The sequence below is a fragment of the Pseudorca crassidens genome, chromosome X (genome assembly GCF_039906515.1).
Source record: "Pseudorca crassidens isolate mPseCra1 chromosome X, mPseCra1.hap1, whole genome shotgun sequence".
NCBI classification, from domain to species: domain Eukaryota; kingdom Metazoa; phylum Chordata; class Mammalia; order Artiodactyla; family Delphinidae; genus Pseudorca; species Pseudorca crassidens.
This window is the reverse complement of record NC_090317.1, coordinates 69,822,807-69,836,553: the sequence shown is the minus strand read 5'-3', so window position 1 is coordinate 69,836,553 and position 13,747 is coordinate 69,822,807. Positions and strand designations below refer to the sequence as shown.

Sequence of the window (13,747 nt, the reverse complement as noted above, 5' to 3'; positions counted from 1 at the left end):
TTAAAAAATGCTATACACATGTGAGGTAAATGAAAGTTGACTAGAACGAGAGATGTGGAAATGTGGAAAGGAGTCGGGGCAAAGATAAAAGCAATTTGGTATGGAAAAAGAAGAAAGAAATGAAGGGAAAGAAAATGGGAAATAACGAGGGAATTTCAGCGGAGGTAAACGCTGTAACAGGAAGCGCAATTGGGCAGGAACACTGCGGGGGGGCCGCAGGGCGCCTGGGTCACGTTGCTGGGGGAGCCATTTGGGCAGTGCACGGCGGTTGGGCGCCGGCGCTATTTGGCTGTGACGCTCAACTCAGGTTTCTATCGCCCTATCCCTTAGGGCTCATCTAAGACCTAAGATGGCGGCGTTTCCATGGCGTGTAAGCGCTGCAGGCGTACCAGATATGGAAAGGCGGCCAAAGGACGAATCTACTAAGGAGTGTCCAAGAACTCGCCGATATTTGTGTTGTGGTGAGTGCTGAACCTCACATCGGGTAGAAGAGTGACCGTTAGCAAGGTTACACACTTCGGGATCGCGTGGCCTGCCTGAGTGGGGGAGGAGCCGGCCTGCATTTCATCTTTCTCTCTCTCCTCTCTTCAAAATATCGGAGAATTTCTCTCTCCTTAATCACCTTACTGTCACGGATGAGGATAGGTGGTTGCACAAACTAGGTCCTAGGAGCGATCCTGGGTCGTTTTCCTCTTTGTTTTACTTTTTAAAATGGGTTTTTATTGACACCATGACGCCCTAAAATGAAAGATTCTGTCTCCCTCGAGCGCTTTCAGGAACTGCCTAACCTGTTGGGCCTACCCGTCCTTAATTCCTTCGGGCTGCCTTTCATGTGCAAACTTAGTAGCTTTGATAAACCAGTCAGTTTGTAACATATTCATTGTGGGCTAGATTAAAATTTTTTTTTTCTATGCCCTTTATATATACCCCAAATAAGGACTTTTGGGCATATAATACTTAACATTTGTTCTGGAAGCATGTCAGAGGTAGAGGTGTGTGTGTGTGTGTGTGTTTGTGTGTGTGTGTATAGATAATATTTGTGGGAGTTGCTACGTTATTTTGTGGATTGTTAGTTTTATTACTCACTGAGTAAGAAAAGAGCTAAATTTCCTGTGTTCAGCTCTCTTGGTGAAAATAAATTTATGTTAAGCATAATATCATAACATGTTTACTATATGGGGAAGACAGTAAAACTGAATTTAATCTATTAAATGCTTATGTGGTTAAAATAAATTTCACTCAAGAAATGCCCATATCTCACTCATACGTTGCTGGAGAGTATGAATTGCTGTAACCTTTTGAAAAAATAATCTGCCAGTGTTTAGGGAAATAAAAAATACAGGTACCACTTGACTAAATACTGGAACCTAATAGTCTGACTTTTAAGAATACATCCTACAGAAATAAATGTACCATTGTATAAGGACATATGAACAAGGATGCCTTTGTAGCTTTGTTTTTGTGACAGGTAACTGGAAACAGCCTGTATATCCATCAATAGGAGGATGTTTGAATAAATTGTGGGACATTTGTATTATGAAATATTTTGAAGCTGTGGAAACAGATTTACCTCTTTACACTCTTTTGATTTAGAGAATGCTATAATGTATTGTTATGTGAGGAAAGTAAGTTGTAGAATACTATGTCTAGTATGATTTAGTGTTTTTGTTTTTGGTGGTGGTAGTGAGTGGTGAAGGAATTGTTAGATTAACTTTCTTTGTCTTTTTTGGGGGGCTTTCTATATATGTTATGAAATACTTAAGGCATATACAAACATATAAAGAATAATACAGTGAATCTCTTTTCTCACCAACCAAACATAAAAAATTAAACATTACCATTATAGTTGAAGTCCTCTGTGTACCCATCCCTGATTGCATCTCTCACCTCTTCCCCAGAGGTAACCATTATTTTAAAGTGATTCTTTTTCCCATGCATTTCTGAAACTTTTGTGACATAATGAACTTTTTCTAGCATGGGTTATTTTTTATACATTTTGAAGAGAAAATTTTAAAAGTCAATAAAAAAGATGAATTTTTAAGTGCCTGTTATCTGGGTAACAGTAACAGGGGCCAAGTGAAATTTCTTCTAAATTGAGGACAGAGTCTAATTTATTAAAAAACCAAAACCAGGAAACAAGTGTTGGCAAGGAAATAGAGAAATTGGAACTCTCATACTTTGTTGCTAGGATATAAAATGGTGCAGCCACTGTGGAAAACAGTTTGACAATTTCTCTATAAGTTAAACATAGAATTACCGTACCTCCTTGCCAACACTTGTTATCTCCTGTTTTTGTTTGTTTGTTTGCTTAATTTTAAAATTACAACCATTCTAGTGTGTTTGAGGTTATATGTCATTGTGGTTTAGATTTGCATTTTCCTAATCACTAATGATTTTGGGCATCTTCACGTACTTGTTGGCCATTTGTATATTTTCTTTGCAGAGATGTCTATTCAAGCCCTTTGCCCGTTTTTAAATTTGGGTGTTTGTTGTTGAGTTATACTTTATATATTATGGATAGTAGACTGATCATATATATAATTTGCAAATTTTTCCCCATTCTGTATACGTTTTTTACACGTTCTTGGTAATGTCCTTTGGTGTACAGATTTTTAAAGTCTGAAGTCCACTTAGTCTATTTTTTTTTCTTTTGTTGCTTGTACTTTTGGTGTCAAATCTAAGAATTCTTTGCCAAATTCAAGGTCATGAAGATTTATCCCTATTTATTCTTCTAAGTGTTCTATGGTTTTAGCTCTTATATTTATGTCATAGATCCATTTTAAGTTAATTTTTATATGTGATGTGAGGTCCAACTTCGTTCTTTTACATGTGCATAGCCAATTGTCCCAGCACCATATGTTGAAGAGACTGTTCATTCCCCCATTGAATGGTCTTGGCACTCTTGTTGAAATCAGTTGGCCATAGATGTATGGGTTTGTTTTTGGTCTTTCAGACCCCACCTGTTTCTATCCTTATTCCAGTGCCATTTTTTTTTTTTTTTTTTTTTTTTTTTTTTGTGGTACACGGGCCCCTCACCGCTGTGGCCTCTCCCGCCGCGGAGCACAGGCTCCGGATGTGCAGGCCCAGCGGCCATGGCCCACGGGCCCAGCCGCCCCGCGGCATGTGGGATCCTCCTGGACCGGGGCATGAACCCACGGACCCTCAACCACTGCGCCACCAGGGAAGCCCTCAGTGCCACTGTTTTGATTGATGTAGATTGTGCTAATTTTTAAAATTGAGAAGTGTCAGTCCTCCAACTTTGTTCTTTTTTAATATTGTTTTGGCTATTCAGGGCCTCTTGCAATTCCATATGAATTTTAGAATCAGCCTGTCCATTTGTTTTTAAATCATATAGAAAAAAATAAGAGTTACAAACCAAAAGTACAATAATACTGGCTTTTATATTTACCTATGTAGTTACCTTTACCCATGTGCTTTATTTTTTCATATACTTTTGAGTTACTGTCTATTATCCTTTCATTTTAGCCTGAAGAACTCCCTTTGGCAATTCTTGTAGGGTAAGTCTATTAGCAGTGAACTCCCTAAGCTTTTGTTTATCTGGGAATGTCTTAATTTTTCCTTCAGTTCTCTTTTGACAGATTTATTGTAGTATAATTCATAGCATACAATCACCCATAGCATACAATCACCCATTTAAAGTATACAATTCAATAGTTTTTAGTATATGTGCACCCATCACCACAGTCAATTTTAGAACATTTTCATCACTCCAAGAGGAAGTCCATATGCTTTAGCCATAAACCCATATCCCCTTCAACCCCACCTGCCCATCCCTAGGTAACCACCAATCTACTTTTTATCTCTATAAATTTCCCAGTTTTGAGCATTTCATATGAATAGAATCATATAATAAATGGCCTTTTGTGATTGGCTTTTTTCACTTAGCATAATGCTTCAAAGTTCATCCATGTTGTAGCATGTATCAGTACTTCATCCCATTTATGGCTGAATAATGTTCCATTCATAGTATGGATATACTACATTTTGTTTATCTGTTCATCCATCTGTGGACATTTGGGTTGTTTCCACCTTTAGGCTATCAAGAATAATTCTGCTAAAACATTTGTGTACAAGTTTCTGTGTAGATACATGTTTTCATTTTTCTAGGTGTATACTTAAGAGTGTTATTGCTGGATCATATGTTAACTCTGTGTTTAATAGTTTGAGACACTGTCAGACTTTTTTCCAAAGTGGCTGCATCATTTTACACTCATACCGGCAGTACGAGGGCTCTAACTTGTCCACATTCTCACCAACACCTGTCATTATCTGACTTTATCCAATTCTGGCCATCCTAGAGGGTGTGAAGTGGTATCTCATTGTAGTCTCCTTTCCCACAAGGTTAGTTCCCTGATGTTGCTCCTTGGGGAGGTGCAATTTGAATATACCCACCACCACCCTAGGATGATGGGTTTTGTTAGAGCTGACTGTCTCTGACCACACCCAGCAGCCATCCTCCACTTACTGTGAACTGATTGTTTAACTGTTTTCCATAATGCCCTAGGGCATAAACTATTCTGAAAACTAAGTCAGTCAAATAGTGGGTCATTTGAAGAAATAGTTGCTGAAGTTAGTGCTTGATATTTGTTCTGGCTGTAGGAGGGTTCCTCCCATTTGCCTTATTGCCCAGTTCTCACCTGCAAACTAGCTGACCTACAGTTTAGCCTATATTTTGAATCTTCTCCCAATTGCCTTTCTTTACAACCTCACTGTTTTTTCAGGGCTCCTCTAGGCTTGACTTTCTCCATGGTCTTGCAAATGAAGTCAGTTCAGTTCCTTTGAGAAGAGAATAGGTGCTCCGTTTTAATGTCTGCTTCTTCCCTCAAGCTAAAGCTCTGAGTCTGGTCTCTGGAGGTGGGGGTAGGGACAATGGCAAGTTTCTCTCTGAGAGACAATTCTGCTCGGTTAGCTGAGCGCTTAGTGGAGGGGAGGGTGCCACCAGAGGTCCTCTCAGTTTGCCTTTCTCTCACAGCCCAGGGCAAGGATGTTCAGGGTCCAGTATTCTCCATGTACCACACCCAATTAGAGTCTACATTCCACCACCTGGGGTTAGGTGGCAGAAGGGAACCCGTTCCTCTAAACCACACTTGCTCAGGACTCAGCCCTAGCAACAGGCAGCTGGTGGCTGGATGGGAAACTCTGATGTCCTGTTCTTCCAGGGAAGAAAGCTCTCTAAATGGGACTGGGGGAGGGTGGAGAGGGAGCCCTGTGTTCTTGGCTTCAGGAGTCTTGAGTAGAGTCTCCCGTTCCTTGAGCTGGGATGGGAGAAGAAGGGTGGGAGGGAGAAAGTAGGCTTGGTTCAAATACCGTAGGCTTACCTTTCTTAGTGAATTTTAAAAGATGTTCTTGAATAGATGTTTCTTCATTTGTTGTTTGTCCTTAGAACCATTTCCAGAGGCTTTAAATGGTTGGGTTTCTTTTTTTAACAGGTTTCGTCAGTTTCAGTGGGGAGCAGGACAGTCGAGCTCCTCACGCTGTCATGCCATAAGTTGATTTCTTGCCCTTCTTTGTGAAAGATTGTTTTGTCAGAAATAGATTTGTTGATTCAGAGCTTTTTTTTTTCTTTCTGGCTTCTTTTTTACTTTATTTATTATTATTTTTTTTTTTATTGGGGTTCAGCTGTTTTACAATGTTGTGTTGGTTTCTACTGTACAGCGAAGTGGAGTTCCCTGTGTTATACGGCAGGTTCTCATTAGTTATCTGTTTTATACATACTAGTGTATATATGTTAATCCCAATCTCCCAATTCATCCCACCGCCCCCCTCCCCTCCTTGGTGTTTGGTGTCCATACATTTGTTCTCTACATCTGTGTCTCTTATTTCTGCCTTGAAAACTGGTTCATCTGTACCATTCAGAACTTTTTTTTTTGTTCCAGCATTTAAAATATGTCATTCCACTGCCTCTGGCCTTCATGGTTTCTGATGATGAGTTACTTCTATTTTCTTGCTTTTTTTTTGGCTGCATCAGGTCTTAGTTGCGGCATGCGGGGTCTTTGTTGAGGCGTGCGGGATCTTTCGTTGTGGCGCGCGGGCTTCTCTCTAGTTGTGGTGTGCGGGTTTTCTCTCTCTAGTTGTGGCGCATGGGCTCCAGGGCACATGGGCTCTATAGTTGTGGCGCGCAGGCTCCAGAGTGTGTGGGCTCTGTAGTTGTGGCACACGGGCTCTCTTGTTGAGGCGCGTGAGCTCAGTAGTTGTGGTGTGTGGACTTAGTTGCCCCATGGCATGTGGGATCTTAGTTCCCCGACCAGGGATCGAACCCATGTCCCCTGCGTTGGAAGGCGGATTCTTTCCCACTGGGCCACCAGGAAAGTCCAAAAAGAGAATCTTAAAAGCAAGAAAAGAGGGACTTCCAATGCAGGGGACATGTGTTCGATCCCTGGTCCGGGAAGATCCCACATGCCACGGAGCAACTAAGCCCGTGCGCCACAACTACTGAGCCTGTGCTCTAGAGCCCACGAGCCACAACTACTGAGCCCACGCACCACAACTACAGAAGCCTGCATGCCTAGAGCCTGTGCTCCAGAACAAGAGAAGCAACCACAATGAGAAGCCTGTGCACCACAGTGAAGAGTAGCTTCCGCTCGCCACAACTAGAGAAAGCCGGCATGCAGCAATGAAGACCCAGTGCAGCCAAAAATAAATAAATAAATGCATAAATTAAGAAAAAATGGGGGCTTCGCTGGTGGCGCAGTGGTTGAGAATCCACCTGCCAATGCAGGGGACACGGATTTGAGCCCTGGTCTGGGAAGATCCCACATGTAGCAGAGCAACTAAGCCTGTGTGCCACAACTACTGAGCCTGCGTTCTAGAGCCTGTGAGCCACAACTACGGAAGCCTGTGTGCCTAGAGCCTGTGCTCCGCAACAAGAGAAGCCACCGCAGTGAGAAGCCCGCGCACCACAGTGAAGAGTAGCCCCTGCTTTCAGTAACGAGAGAAAGCCTGCACACAGCCGCGAAGACCCAACGCAGCCAAAAATAAATTAAAAAAAGATTCTCTCTTTTTCTTGGGTTTCAACATTTTCATTATACTACAGCTCAGTGTGGATCTTTTTTGAGTTTCTTCTATTTGGGATTCATTGAATTTCTTATGCTATGTAGATTGGGCATTCTTTCATCAAATATTCTTTTTTTGTAATTACCCTGTATTCATATTTGAAAACTGAATGGAAGGCATAGGGAATATTGCTTCCTTAGTTTTGGTCTGCATTATGGATAACAAAATAGTATACAAAATATAATTTGGGGACCTGTGAAGAATATTGAAGGATTGGAGAGAACAGCTTTCATTAGACTAAATAAAGAGATTTCTGTTACCTTTTCACAGATTGATAGGTTGAAGACAAAGCAGACAAAGATAACTGATATTTGGAGATCACTGAGAAAATTGAGAGGGGTCAGGCTGGGCCCGTCTTTCAATAAAGAAGTCTCATGGCCCTCTGGCTTGTGCTTCTGAATTGTATTAATATGTCTTATACCTTATAATGAACACCTGAGTTGTACAGAGATGAGAGCGGTTACAACTGCAGATCCCAAGTTATATATGAAGCCTGTTTAGTCCTGCAGGATTCTGAACATTGCTTCAAGGTTCTCTGTCATGTTAATAAAAATAGATCTATCACTTCTATTTATTTAGTATTTGCTACATAGGACGTACTTTACTCATCAACTCATTGGAACTTAAAAGTTCTAAATAAGTGTTGCTTAAAAGTTCTGAATAATTGTTAAACCATTTCACAGATGAGGAACTTGAGGTTTATATGGGGACTGATCCACCCATAGTCATGGTTGAATATTGACAGCTCAAGGATATTGTTTGCTTTATGATGTATCTGTAGGTGTATTTGAAATGGATGGGGAAGACAGTTTTGTTAATATGTTCTCAAAATTTATAACCTGTCTGGAAGTGAGAATTATGACTTGATTTGAACATTTCCAGGTTATTTTACACCATACCTCATGTGATATTTCTTTTCAGTAAATGTTGTTGTTCAGAATGTGTATATATCCCTGATTACGTCTAAAGGGCACTTGGAAAGTCAGCAGAGAGACACAGATGCCTGAAACACCAAACTCTATACATATAGTCCCCTTCTCCAGCGCTATCATGTCAACTACCCTCCCTTGGAACTTATCCGGGAAGCTCTCTTGGAAGCAGAGTATCCATGATGTTTTAGAAAGCAGTGACCGGGGCTTCCCTGGTGGCGCGGTGGTTGAGAGTCGCCTGCCGATGCAGGGGACACGGGTTCGTGCCCCGGTCCGGGAAGATCCCACATGCCGTGGAGTGACTAGGCCCATGAGCCATGGCTGCTGAGCCTGTGCGTCCGGAGCCTGTGCTCCGCAACGGGAGAGGCCACAGCAGTGAGAGGCCCGCGTACCGCAAAAAAAAAAAAAAAAGGAAAATTTAAATTTAAAAATAAAAGTTCTATATGCATATAGTAGAGTTGTGTAGTTTTATGTTTGTTTTTAAAAACCCCGTGTCTTATTTCCCTTACTCCTTAATTTTCCATTCTCAAAGGTAACTAAATCACTTTGAACTTTGATTTTTCTGTTACTTAGATCCATATATCTAAATAATATGCTAGTATACCTTTTGTTTTCTTTTCTTTTCTTTTTTTTTTTTTTTTTTGCGGTATGCGGGCCTCTCACTGTTGTGGCCTCTCCCGTTGCGGAGCACAGGCTCTGGACGCGCAGGCTCTGGACGCGCAGGCTCAGTGGCCATGGCTCACGGGCCTAGCCGCTCCGCGGCATGTGGGATCTTCCTGGACCGGGGCACAAACCCGTGTCCCCTGCATCGGCAGGCAGACTCCCAACCACTGCGCCAACAGGGAAGCCCTAGTATAGCTTTTTTATTTTTAAGTTTTAGCCATTATCTATTGATTGTTCACCCTAGATGATGAGAATTTAACTCTCCTTCGTATATATACCTTTCTCACCCCCACCCTGAATTCAGGTATGTTATATACATACTCACTGCTGGTCCTTTCCGTTATCTTAATATATCATGATTTTGATCTTCTCACTATGTAGTGTCTGGTTTTTAAAATTTTCATTTAGGTTTTTTGAAGTGTAATTTAAATAATGTAAAATTCACTTTCTTTAGTTTACAGTTCTATGAGTTTTCACATTCCATAGTATAGACATCACTACAGTCAAAATATGGAATTGTTTCATAACCTAAAACGTTTGCCTTATGCTCTTTTGAAGTCAGCCCATTCCTTCATCCTCTAATAATTCCAATACTGTTTTGTTGAATATATGTATGGGTTTATTTCTACATACCCTGTTCTGTTCCACTGAGCCACGTGTCAGTCATTTTGCTGATACTGCATAATAAGTCTTGAAGTAAACCTTGAAAACAAGTGGTATGAGTGCTCCAGCTTTAACCTTTTTTTTTTTCCTCCAATATTCTTGTTTCTTGGTTTTTCTACAACTGCCCTAAAAATCCTCTCTGCTCTGCCAGTTCATACTTCTTTCCCCTTTAGCCTCTGGCAACCATTGATCTTTTTACTGTCTCCATGGTTTTGTCTATTCCAGAATCTTAGATGTTGGAATCATACAATATGTAGCCTCTTCATATTAGCTTCTTTCACTTAATAATATGCATTTAAGGTTCCTGCTTATCTTTTCATGTATTGATAGCTCATTTCTTTTTAGCACTGAATAAGATTCCATTGTCTTATTCATTCATTCACTTACAAAGGGGCATCTTGGTTGCTTCCAAGTTTTGGCAATTAATGAATAAAACTGCTACAAACATCTGTGTGCAGGTTTTTGTGAGTATAAGTTTTCAACTCCTTTGGGTAAATACCAAGAAATGTGATTGCTGGATCATATTGTAAGAGTATGCCTAGTTTTGTAAAAGTCTACCAAACTGTTTTGCAAAGTGGCTGTATCATTTTGCACTCCCACTAGCAGTGAATGAAAGTTGCTGTTGCTCTACATCCTTGCTAGCATTTGGTGTTATCAGTGTTCTGGATTTTGATCATTCTAATAGGTATATAGTGGTTTTTCATCATTAATTTAATTTGCATTTCCCTAATGACAAATGATGGGGAACGTCTTTTTATATGCTTATTTGCCATCTGTATATCTTTGGTGAGGTGTGTCTGTTTGGGCATTTTGCCCATTTTTTAAATTGGGTTGTTTCCTTATTGTTGAGTTTTAAGCATATTTGTATATTTTGGATGACAATCTTTTATCATATATGTCTTTTATAAATATTTTCCTTCAGTCTGTATCTTCTTTTTGTGACAGTGTCTTTTGCAGAGCAGAAGTTTTTAATTTTAATGATGTCCAACTTACCAATTATTTTTGCATGAATCTTACCTGTGGTATTGTATCTAGGAGGTCATCACCATACCCAAGATCATCTAGATTCTCTCGTATGTTATCTTCTAAGAATTTCATAGTTTTGTATTTTACATTTATGTCTGTGATCCATTTTGAGTTAATTTTTGTAAAGGGTGTAAAGTCTGTGTCTAGATTCATTTTATTGCATGTGGGTGTCCAATTGTTCCATCACCATTTGTTGATTAAGACTGCCTTTTTTTTTCCCTATTATATTGTCTTTGCTCCTTTGTCAAAGATCAGTTGACTGTATTTATGTGGGTCTGTTTCTGGGCTTATGCTCTGTATTCTGTTCTATTGACCTGTTTGTCTATTCTTTCATCAATAGTACAGTGTCTTGATTACTATAGCTTTATAGTAAGTCTTGAAGTCAGAGAGTATCAGTCCCATGATGTTGTTCTTCAGTATTGTGCTGGCTGTTCTGGATTTTTGCCTCTCCATATAAAACTTAGAATCGGTTTTTTGATATCCACAAAATAATTTGCTGGGATTTTGATTAGGATTGCATTGAGTCTATTGATTGAGTTTGGAAGAACTGACATGTTGACAGTATTTACTCTTCCTCTCCGTAAACATGGAATATATCTCTGCTTATTTAGTTATTTGATTTCTGTCATCAGAGTTTTGTAGTTTTCCTCATATAGATCTTGTACATATTTAGATTTATATCCTCATTTTGGGAGGTGCAAATGTAAATAGTATTATGTTTTTAACTTCAAATTCCACTTGTTTATTGCTGGTATATAGGAAAGCAGTTGACTTTTGTATATTTACCTTGTATCCTGCAACCTTGGTATAATTATTAGTTCCAAGTTTTTTTTGTTTTTGTTTTTGTTTTGGGGGGTCAATTCTTTAGGATTTTCTATAATGGATGGACATGTTATCTCTGAACAGAGACAGTTATATTTCTTCCTTCCCAATCTGTATTCCGTTTACTTCCTTTTCTTTATCTTTTCTTGCATTAACTAGGACTGTCAGTGCATTGTTGAAAAGGAATGGTGAGAGGAGCCATCTTTGCCGCCTTCTTGATCATTGTGTTAATTCTTCTAGTTTCTGACATTAACTATGTTAGTTGTATTCTTTTTGGTAGATGCTCTTTATCAAGTTGAGGAAGTTCCCCTATGTTCCTAGTTTGCTGAGAGTTTTTAGCATGAATGGGTTATTGGATTTTGTCAGATACTTTTTCTGCATCTATTGATATGATCATGTGATTTTTCTTCTTTAGTTATTGATGCAGTGGTTAACATTTATTGATTTTCTAATGTTGAACTAGCCTTGCATACTTGGAATAAACCCCACTTTGTCATGGTGTATAATTTGTTTCTTATATTGTTGGATTCAGATTGCTAATTTGTTGAGGATTTGTGTATCTACATTAATGAGAGGTATTGGTGTATAGTTTTCTTGTAATGTCTTTGGTTTTGGTATCAGGGTAATGTTGGCCTCATAGAATTGAGGAAGTACTCCCTCTGCTTCTGTCTTCTGGAAAATATTGTAGAGAATTGTTAAAATATCTTAAATATTTGCTAGAATTCACTAGTGAACCCATCTGTGCTTGGTGCTTTCTGTTTTGGAAGATTATTAATTATTGATTCCATTTCTTTAATAGCTATAGTTCTAATGAGATTGTCTGTTTCTCCTTGTATGAGTTTTGGTAAATTGTTTCTTTCAAGAAATTGATCTATTTCATCTAGATTATCAAGTTTGTAGGCATAGTTACTCATAGTATTCCTTTATTATCCTTTTAATGTCCATGGAATCTATAGTGCCCCCTCATTCATTTCTGATATTAGTAATTTGTGTCTTCTCTTTGTTTAATTCATAGTTATCCTTGCTAGAGGCTTATTGATTTTATTGCTATTTTGAAAGAATCTGCTTTAGATTTTACTGATTTTGTGTATTTGCTGTTTTTAATTTGACTTCTGCTGTGGTTTTAGTATTTACTTTTTTCAGCTTAATTTGGATTTAATTTGCTCTTCTTTTCTAGTTTCCTAAGGTGGAAGCTTAAGTTTTTGATTTTAGACTTTTATTCTCTTCTAATATATGCGTTCAATGTATGAATTTCCCTTTAAGCACTGCTTTCATTGTGTCCTGCAACTTTTGGCAAGTTGTATTTTCATTTAGCTCAAAATTTATTTTAAATTCTCTTGAGATTTCGTCTTTGATCCATGTGCTAGTTAGAAGTGTGTTATTTAAAATGCAAGTATTTCAGAATTTCCCAGTTATCTTTTTGTTGTTGATCTAGTTTAATTCCACTGTAACCTGAGAACATACAGACCTCAGGAGGGCTCTTCTATCTGTCTCTTTCTCTGGTCTCTGGTAAACTTCTAACTGGTGTTCCTTTAGTTTGTTGCTCTCGTGTAGTTACCAGTGTCCTCTTAATTGTTTACCACCAAAATTTCTGTTCTTTTTGGGAGTAGTTTTAGGATTGAACTTTCCCCAGTGTGTTCCAAATTAAGTTGGTTCCCTTGGGGATACCTCTGAGCTCTCTGTTATTACAGCCTACCTCTGCCCCTTGGCAAAACCTCTGCACTGCTGATCTGGAGCTGAGGGTAGAGGAAGTGGCTTGCGTTTCTCAGAGTGACACCGCTTCTTAGTGAGCAGGGTTGCTGACCTAGGGTAGTAGCCTCTGGTTTTCCTAAATGACTATGTCACCCTCAGGTTAAGTCTTCCCTTTGTGCTGTATCTCTGGAGAAGCTCTCTTCCCATTTTATTGTCCCACTCTTATTTGCAAAAATATCTTCTAAAAATCCACAAAAAGAGGTTGCTGAGATTTTGATTGGGATGACTTTGAATCTATAGATGAGATTGGGGAGATTTAATATCTTACTGAATCTTCTGATTCATAGACATGGTATTTTTCCTATTTAGATCTTCTTTGGTTATTTCATTAATATTTTGTTGTTTCTAGCATATAGATGCTGCTTTGTTAGATTTATATATAAGAGCTTAATTTTGGGGGATGTTATTATAAATTGAATTATTTTTATTGTTTAATTTCAAGCTCCAATTATTTGTAACTCTGTATAAGAATATGGTTGACTTTTGTTTATTGACCTTATATTCTGCAACCTTGCTAAACTCACTTTTTAGTTATAAGGGTTTTTTTTTTTTTTTTTGGTAGATTGAGATTTTCCAGATGGACAATTATGTTTTCTGCAAATAAAGGCCTTTAAAATTTATTTCTTCCCAACATGTGTGCCTTATAATTTTTTTCTTGCTTTATTGAACTGGTAGGCCTTCCAATACAGTGTTGAGTAGGGTAGAGAGGGAGGGCATACTTTCCTTCTTTCCAGTATCTGTTACCTATAGGTCTTATATAGATGCTCTGTATTAGGTTAAGCACTTCCCATTCTGTTTATAGTTTTGTGAGCGTTTTT

The 13,747-nt window shown here is 38.8% G+C and overlaps 1 pseudogene; it reads left to right on the top strand.

Moving 5' to 3' along the window:
• The first annotated feature begins 268 nt into the window (after positions 1–268).
• LOC137217458 (dnaJ homolog subfamily B member 6-like) overlaps positions 269–13,747 on the top strand; it is a 95,032-nt pseudogene continuing 81,553 nt past the window's right edge.